The 9,674-nt window shown below is 40.1% G+C and overlaps 1 pseudogene; it reads left to right on the top strand.

The window, feature by feature from the left end:
• Nucleotides 1-2,629: 2,629 nt before the first annotated feature.
• LOC112392747 (E3 ubiquitin-protein ligase RNFT1 pseudogene) lies at nt 2,630-8,095 on the top strand (annotated as a pseudogene).
• Nucleotides 8,096-9,674: the final 1,579 nt, after the last annotated feature.

Genomic DNA, 9,674 nt, shown 5'->3' with positions numbered 1-9,674 from the left:
CAGTGATGTGTGAAATGGGAAATAAAGTAATTAGCAAACCCTCTACCTCTGCAACACCTGGCTAAGAGGTCAAGAGCTCACCCTCTCCTTCTGTAGGACAATAAACCTCATGGCTCCCCATTAGAGGTCTGCCCTTTGCAATAAAATATGACATAAGAGAGAACTTTTAATGCATCCATTTAACATTTGCAAAAACATTAGGCCAAGAACATTTGTTTGACAGGTTGGTTTTGAGTTTTGGTTTTTAGGTTCCTTCCCTTCCAGCAATCCTACCTTTTCCTTTTACAATTAATTCTTGAGTACATACACTATCCAAAGCAATCAGAAAGAGAGCCTGCACATGAGTATTCAGGGATGCATTTAGCTTGATTCCAAATCTCCTATCTGAATCCCAGTTCTGTGTCTTTCCCTGAATGGTCCATTAGGTCCTCAGACTCAGCAATAACCAAAATTGAATCCATTCACCTTTCCCCAAAACTAGCTTTGCTTCTTGACTTTCTTCTTTTATCAGCAGTTAAAAAAAAAGAAAAGAAAAGAAAAAAGAAAAAATGAGTTTAGAACAGCAGTTCCCAACCTTTCCTGGTTCACGGCATCCTTAGCGTCTAGTTAATTTTATCACAGTGCCCCTAGACCAAAAGAAATACTTAATAGTTCCATTCATTAAATAGCTAGGTCCAAACAAATTTGTAAGTTGTATGTACTCACAACTTAATTATATTTGAAAAGTAATACACATAAAATTTTAAATGATATCTTATTTCTTAACCACATTTACTTAATAATGGTATATATGCACACATTGGGCACCACACAACCTCCGCAATCTTGGAACCAAATGGGACACCACTACCCTCACTTCCTGCTTCACAATCATTTTCCTGTGGTACTTGCTTTTCATCACAGCAACCACCAAAAATCCAGCTTTGCAAAGATACAACAGCAGCAGAAGGAATGTATCATTATGATACTGACATTGTGACCTACATCAAGCTAGTAGTTCTTGTGATGTCCAGTAGTCACAGAATAAAATTATGTTTCCCTCAAAATTGTAAAATATCCTGCAAAAGTCCCTGTGAATTCACTCTGGTGCCCCAGGGCACCTGAGCCACAGTTTGCGGACTGCAGGTTTAGAGTGATAGTTTGGTACATGCTTTGATAGATCATTGCAGTAATGACTCCCATGAATCATGCCTCCTGTATCCATGCTCTCAAGTCAATATGACTTGCTTTGGCCAATGGGACATTAGTAAATGGGACACAGGCAGAGGCTTGAAAAATATATGTACTTTGGGGTTTTCCCTCTCTTGCTGCTGGAAACCCTTTTGCTGCCATATGACACACTCAGGCTACCCCCGAGGGATAAAAGACCTGGTGGAGAGAGGGCCTAGTCATCCCAGCCATCCCAGACATGTGAGTGAGGCCAACCTAGACCATTCAACTCAAGCCAAGATGACCCAGACTGAAAGAGCTGCCCACTGACCCACGGAATCATAGAACATAGTGAAACTTTTTTGTTTTAAACCATTATGTTTTGGGTGCTTTTTAGGCAGCCAAACTAAATGATAGGATGTTAAAACAATTGCACCTTATACTTTAGGCAATGGAAAATCAATGAGAATTTCTTAATTAAGTTGAATAGAGTTATTAAATACATGAATGCTTGATCATTCAATTACCCCCTTAAAATTCTTTTAGGAAAAACTCGTGATTTCCAGTCATAGATCCTGAAGTTCATAAACATTCCATTGCCAATGAGATTAGAAAATTGACTTCATTTCTTTGAACCACAGTTCCTAAAATTATAAGTGATCATTAATCTATAAGGAAGCCTGATTGTAAAGCAAAATGTGAATTTTAACTCGGTTGTCAAAAAGGTGACTAGAAATCTTGATGCAAAGTATAAGAATAGCCCCTTCAACCAGAGGTCAGACCACTGACTACTATAACTAACTGGACAAAACCCAGCTGTAAACTCAGAACCAATGGAAATGGCCTCACAGTGGCAGAAATGTCTGCCACAAGATACTGAGTCTTGCTTCTAATCAGAGCCATTCCCAACCAAATGCTATTTCAATATAGCAGGGTCTCAACCAGAACACACAGATTCTCAGATGGAACAGCTGTCAGCAGGGAAAGTAAGCCAACCATCTAAAAAACACAGGCATGGCCTTGAAAGTACAACCAGTAGCTGCTCTTTGGGACTACATGTTTCAATGTGCCCAGAGAACATCACCATTCAACAGCACAATAAAACATATTCTTTATAAGAATGAGACTACATCATCAAGAAAATATTGAATGCTTGTGGAAATAAATTGAAAGCCCTTCAGTAAGATTTCCATTAAAAATGATGAAAAATAGTATAAATTCTTAAGGTAGTAAATGCTAGTTATCTAGAAACTTCACTTGTGTGGATAATTCCATTCCCCAGGAGCCATTGCGAATGATGATGCTTTTGGCATCTCCATGAATTAGAGGTAACTCTGTGTACCAGCTCACCCCGAGCTTGTTAGTATCTACGGTTTTATTCTATTGAGTGGGAGAATTCTCCCAACCCTCAACGGCCCCAGGATGGCTGAGGCACTGGCTCTCCTCAGACATCAACACTGCTTCCTGGGAAGAAGACCACATGGGGCACTGGAGGAAGAGGATGACCATCGCCTCATTTGGGCCCACAGGTGAGCTCCTTTCTGACCAGGTGAGGCTCTGCAGAAAAGAGAGAGGGATGGAGTCAGTAGCCACAGATCACAAGGGGGCCGGGTCCTGTGCAAGAATCCATGTAAAGAGGTGTCCAGCAGAGAAAAGCTGACCCAATTCCAGGTGTACTGCCTGTGGCCAAGACCCTGCTCTCCCCACCAAGGAAACAGACAAAAGAAGGGAAAGCACACACCAGCCACCATGAGCACAGGAAACACAGCAGTGAAAACAGCCTATACAGAAGCAAACATGTATTTAACCCATTTTGTGTAGTTACAGAAGCTTTAGAAAATATGGATGAGGAAAGAAAGAGGAAAATAACAGATTACGTACATATATAATAAGTGTGTTTGTATGCAGAATGCTATATTAGAATCTTTTCTTCATGTATCAATGTGCTTCAATGAATTGTTTTGAATTGCTGCATCATATCCAATTTTGTTGACACATCTTTTTAATCAATCCCATGTTTTTGAATATCCAAATTCTATTTTGCCGTTGTTGATATTTTTTGGGGGTGTCAGGAAGCCCCAGTTCAAGGCTAACTGAGCAATAGAGAGGAGACTGACAAGTGGAAATCAAAACATCAGCCTTATTTTTGATAAAAGTTGGATAGAGGACATGGATCAGGTATGCAGCCCACTGAGATTCCTAACACGGTAGCTGAAATTAAACAGAATTTCCCAAACATGCCCAGACATAGCTGGGAAACCACAGGGCTCCCCAGTGGAGGGAGGCCTTTCCCATGAAAGCTCCACCTGCAGGAAGCTGATGAGAGCGCATGCTCTCCACAGGCAGACATCCCAAATCGCCTAAAAGTAGTCAACGCTACTATCCAATTGCAGAGAAAGACGATATACACCCCCAACAGCGATGGATCAAAGTGCTCTTTCTTCACATCCTTTTCTACTGTGACAGGTTCAAATGGTATCTCACTGTTGTTCGGTTTGCATTTCTCCATATGCAAATTTTTCTATATATATATTGGCCATTTTTATTTCTTCTTTACTGACTGCTTTGATATGCCCTTTGCCCATTTCTCTAGTGAGATCTTCGTATTCTTATTCATTTGTAAGATGCAAAAGTATTTAAGCAAGTCACTCTTCTTAATCTTAGAATTGTGATGCATGGGGTAGCAGTTAGAATCATAAGCCTGACAAAGCATGACACTGATGTTGAGAGTGATCGTTTCCATATTTATTAAAACTTTTACTTATGCCAAAACAAGAACCTATTTGAAGAAGAGATGGGTTTTTGGAAAAGGTCAAGGTCTATTGCCCACAGAAGTGCTTAGATTTAATATCTTCTGATATTAAGTCCATGCGCTGACATTTTTATTCCAAATTTTAAGATACTTGATTATTGATCCAGAAATTTCTAATATGAAAAAATCCTTATGGATGTACCTTATTTCATTGCATATTCAATACATGGAAATTTGAAATTCTGGAGAAAAGTGTAACTACTTGTTCTCTTTATTAAAAGTGCCATTAGAAACTTCAGGTGTAAACTACTGACTGAGGCAAGGTGCGCCGTCAAAATGATTGAACTCATACAGACGTTATAGAACAAACTGATAGTTCCAGGATGTTGATCCATAACTTGCCAAGAATAGCTAATTTATATTTTTAGGTATTACCATTGACCACTGACAAACAGAATACTCTTCAAAGAACTTTTATGGATTATTCAATAATATTTTTATAAAAGGTCTTAAAGCAATGGATATTGGACAACTGCTAGTAAACAATGCTTTCACAAAAATGTCTTTAGCTATTCTTTCTATTAAGAGAATAACCAAATCACTAAATTTTGGAATTCTAGAGTCCCTGCTATTATGCTTTGTCCCAAAATCTTCCCTCCATCATCCTTATATTTCTCCATAAAGTATAAAAATGCCTGTTAGAGACTTTATCATTCATCACCATTCATTAATTCAACAGACATTTTTAAGAACCTGCTAACAAACATTCTTAAGAACTTAGCTATATTTGGAGCTAAGGATAAAGACAAGTGAAACAGTTTCTACCCTCAAGGGAAACATGATCTATAGCTTACATAATGGGGGAGATAGGCAAGTGACAGAAAAAGAGAATTCACTGTGATATAATCAAGCACTGACTGCTGAGACAGCCCAATGGAGCAGCTACTAATCACGTCTGAGGGAACCAGAGGAGGCTTCCAGGAGGAAGTGATGAGTCACTGAGTCCTGCACAATGAGCACATTCTATGCAGGGGAAGAAACCGAGGGTAATACAGGGGGCTGGTATAAAGGCACAGAGGCAGGATGGGTCACAACGTGGAGAATTACTATAAGGAGTTCGGTTTAGCTGAAGCATAGAGTTGGGGTAGGGACAGACGACGGTGAGAGACTGCACTACAGAAGGAATATTCCATCTTTAACTCTCAATGGATGCTGACAAAAATTGATGACGAAAAGAGTATTCATACCCTCCTCCTCCATTTCAGTTAAAGAAACAAACCCAGTGTGATTAAGTGACTTGCCCAAGGTCATACATTTCTCAAATTACTAAGATAAAATTCCAATTTAGAAATTCTGATTCCAGAGCTTAGACTCATCTGCTAGTCATGAATGGATTTTATGCTATGCTAAGTAATTAAAATTTTACCTTGAGAAGGTGATTGGAGGCCAAGGATTTTAGGCAGGAGAATGACATGGTCAGTTGTACCTTTTAAAAGGAAGGCCCAGGTTACTGAGGGGAATAAACGGGGCTACATGTGATATGGAACTACTACCTACAGTTCTGCATGTTGTATCCTCTACAACCTAGGGAGGGCAATGAAATTTGGTCTGTGAATGGCACCCCAGAGTGTGTAGTGCTCGACCTACATGGCCACATTTAGTGTAATTGCAAGTAAGAAGGCTAATAAAGAAGTACTTCAGACATGAAACATAGGAAGGGTTGCGCTAAAGAAGGGCAATAGCAGAGAAAGGAAGGGGTCATAATGCAGAAATAATGATGTAAAATCAACAGGAGCTGGTGGTTGGTTGGATGAAAATGGTGATACAGAGAGAGCAGTCAAAGAGAAAATGATTTTATTTTGTGTAGGTCTGGCTAAGTCGGAACCACATTTTAGAATCGCCTTCCCTATTTGGTTTGGGGTTAGATTTGGTTCTAAGTTAGAAACGTGCACAAGATTTGGGAAGTGAAAGGAAGCAACAGCCCTTATGCTCTGAAGATAGTCACGGTTAGAGGTAAGATGAGGCAGACACAGAGAAATGGCAGATGCCAGACTGTCCTCACCCTCCTTCTCCGCTCTGCAGCCTCTTCCACTTCCAGGGCCAGCAGCTCTACCCGTCTGCCTGCCCCGCTGACCGACAGCAACCAGTGACCAGAGGCTGGAATGCAAATTCACAGAGGCAGTTGCTAGGACCAGGTCACAGCCTTGCACAGACCTCTACAGACCCCTTAGGGGTCCGTCTCAGCAGACTCCCCTCAAGCTCTGACTTGCCCACTGTGCCTGCCAGTGCTTCAGGAGGACTACTTAGTGACTTCCCTGATTCACCAACTCTCCTTTCTGGACCCCTCCTTCTCCAGGTTCAGTTCCTGATCCCAGCAGGTTCTGTTGCAGCCATTTGAAAAAATGAATCTAAAATTCATATAGATCTGCAAAAGATGTGTAATAGTCAAAACAGCTTTGAAAAAGAACAAAATTGGAGGACTTACACCAGCTGATTTCAACACTTATTATAAAGGAATCTATATACAGAGCTGTAAAGATGGACACCCAAATTTTACAGGGGCAAAACATTTGGTAAAATTGTTGTCTGAGATGACTTGGAAAGCAGGCCACATGGCTAGTGAGGCCGTAGCTCTGGGCAAAGTGATTGGCAAGAGAATAACTGGGCTCACTTTCTTTGTACTGCATCAAAGCATTATAAGAAATGAGCTCAGGAAATAAGTGGCCGGTTTGCAAGCAGAAACTGAGGGTCCAGAAATTGGACGCCTGACTAGAAAAGCTGTATGATAGCTGTTAGACCCCGAACACAAAAGCCTATTAAAATCCAGCTTTCCTGCTGCCATTGGCCTAACCAAAGTTACTTGTGGTGAGGTTTGAGGGTGTTGGCCCTGACTGAAGGGGTATGACAGCATCTCCCACTGTCCCTGACACAATTGTGAGGCCTCTGTTCACTCAACATCATGAGAGGAAACACAGACCTGATGCAAAGAAATTTGGATCAGAGAAAACATATTCCAGGGCCACACCAGTCCTCCAGGAACTGCAGGCAGTGAGGCTGCCTCAGCCTCCCAAAATGCCCGAGCAACAAGATGGATGGGAGAAGGGCCTTGCCTTCATTCTGGATATGTTCGTATCCGGATAAACTCCATGCCTAAAGGATGTGCTGAAAATCCAAGCTCCAGAAATATGTGGAATGTTTCTTGGAACTGGGCCGCTAACAACTTTCAACCGTGCAAACAAAAGCATTGTAAATCAGGCTTTTCTAAGAAAAAGGTGCTCAAACATTCAGTAAGCTTGGTTACTAGTATTCTTAGCAGGAATTTCTGTTCTTTCATTCTCAGTCACTTTATTACAAGTTAATCTTTTTAAATCCTACTTTGGATCATTCAAGCTTCTCAGAAGTACTTTGGATTATTAGAATTACAGACTTCATTTTGAAATTGCTTTTCATAGGCTCAAAAAATCTTATTATAGTAGTGCCTTCTTTCATCCTGCTTTTTAAATCCAAGGGTTACTGGTGTATGCTCTTAGAAGAATTATGTCAGTTTTACTGAATTTTGTTTCCATATCAGTTTTGGTTTCATTACCTTATTTGCTTCAGGGAGTTTAATAATACAATTAGCTAGATTCTTGGGATATTACTGTCTTTATTCTACCTCATTTTATAGCTTTTGGGTTTTTTTGGAAACCTGAGAACTTTCAGATAGGTTTTGTGATTTTTTTTTTTTTTTTTTTTGCGATATGCAGGCCTCTTACTGTTGTGGCCTCTCCCGTTGCGGAGCACAGGCTCCGGACGCACAGGCTCAGCGGCCAGGGCTCACGGGCCCAGCCGCTCCGCGGCATGTGGGATCTTCCCAGACCGGGGCACGAACCCGTGTCCCCTGCATCGGCAGGCGGGCTCTCAACCACTGCGTCACCAGGGAAGCCCTTGTGAATATTTTTTACACAGCCAAGTTACAGAGTGACTTATTTAGATGTGGATGATATTTGTTCAGTATGTCAAGCTGAATTTCAGAAAATTATTCTTCCCATCAGTCAGCATGTTTTTCTGAAGAACGCATTCATTGCCTTATGGTTTTACAGAGGGAATATATGTCCACTGTGCAGAACTGTGATTTCAGACCTTAGAAACAGATGGAAAGATGGGGCTGCCTCCTCGTACCTTCAAATACAATTAAGTCCTATGGACTATTAAAAAAACTAATTTCATTTGGTTACAATGACTATTAGTAGATCCATTCAGATGGATTTCAGTACTAAAAATTAAGAAAAATGTTTCCAAACACTTTTAGAATACCAGAACAAGATTTAAGCACGTTTTAATTCTTTTAATTTAAATAAGTGAAAGAACACTGCTTTTGAAAATATAATAGTCAACCTAATGTGTATGTCAACAATATTTCTTCAATCCTAATTACTTGACATATGATTGTGATGTAAAATTGTAAATGCGTTCTCTTGTTAATTTTACCAAAAACAGCAACTGGATAACTAACTATAACTAGTTGTTTTAGAGGAATTTGGGTATTCTTTTCTGACATTGTTTCAGAATAAAGAATATTTTTCATAATATTTTAAGATATATCTTTATCCAAAATCTCAAAAATTTTTTAATTTTCATAAAATTTGTATTTTTAAATGAAAGTTCCATATGCTATATTTTACCTGCAACCATTAGATTTTCTAAGTGCATATTAATTTACTGAGGATGATGTATTTTAATATTGTATTACTCTTTGTAATATGATTAACAATCAATAAGAATTAATCATTTAAATTATTCCAAAACCTCAGTGTTGTTACAAAGTTACATTAATGGTGTGGCCGCCACCCAAACCTATTGTCCTCAAGGTAAACACCATTAAACTGAAAAAGAAGGGCATGGGGGCAAAGAAACAAATAAATAAGACTTGAGAACAACATCTAAGCAAAACTTTGAATATATTTACTGGCACGTGGAACTGGCTAGAAGCTAACAGATCAAAAACCTTCTAAATTTTTGGGTGAACTGCACTGCCCAATAAACATGATCTCAACCTGAAAAAGCCTGTGGCTATTTGAACATTAAAACCATCTCAGGACCTCATGCTTGCACAAGCAGAAAGCAGGCTGTGAAAGTTGTACAGCCCTCATGAAGAATAAACTCCCCAATGTCCTCTTCAGGCGCAGCCATGGAATATAGGACGTGGAAGACCCACCCAGAGGATGGACCAAGTGGACAAGGGAGTTCCAAGAGGAGAGCAGAATCAGAATCTAAACAAGGACCTTCCCCACCCACAGGGCAGGAGACCTTCCTGAACCTGCTCAGCAGGATATCATGTGTACCAACAACTAATAACTGTCTTCCATTCTTTTGTTTTCCAAGAGAGGTTTTATTGTAGTTATCCCTTCTCTCATCCACCATATATTGAGTGGGAGAAGGGATAAACAACTTATCTTTTTATTCACAGATCTCCACAAGGAGCCCCATCCAGACACCACAGACATCATCTGAAGATCCTAAACTTTGTACTGCTACATTGACTTCATGTGTCTTGGAGTTGCCGCCTGTGGAAAAAGAAGGTGTTCTACAAAAGGAAGAAAGAATAGGATAGGAAATTTGTGACCAGAAGGAAAGACTGTGGAGGATACTGGTTAGTAAGTCACCAAAAACTACTTCCTTTTTCTCCTGGGCACACTGCTAGATTACACTTCCCAGTCTCCTTTATGGATAGACATGGCCCTGTGTCAGTTCTGACCAATGAAACGTGACATCCGTTGCTTCCAGGCCTGGT

The sequence above is a fragment of the Neophocaena asiaeorientalis genome, unplaced genomic scaffold, assembly GCF_003031525.2.
Source record: "Neophocaena asiaeorientalis asiaeorientalis breed wild unplaced genomic scaffold, Neophocaena_asiaeorientalis_V1.1 scaffold15, whole genome shotgun sequence".
NCBI classification, from domain to species: Eukaryota; Metazoa; Chordata; class Mammalia; order Artiodactyla; family Phocoenidae; genus Neophocaena; species Neophocaena asiaeorientalis.
Note: the sequence above shows the minus strand (reverse complement) of the source record. Positions and strands in the feature narration are given on the sequence as shown.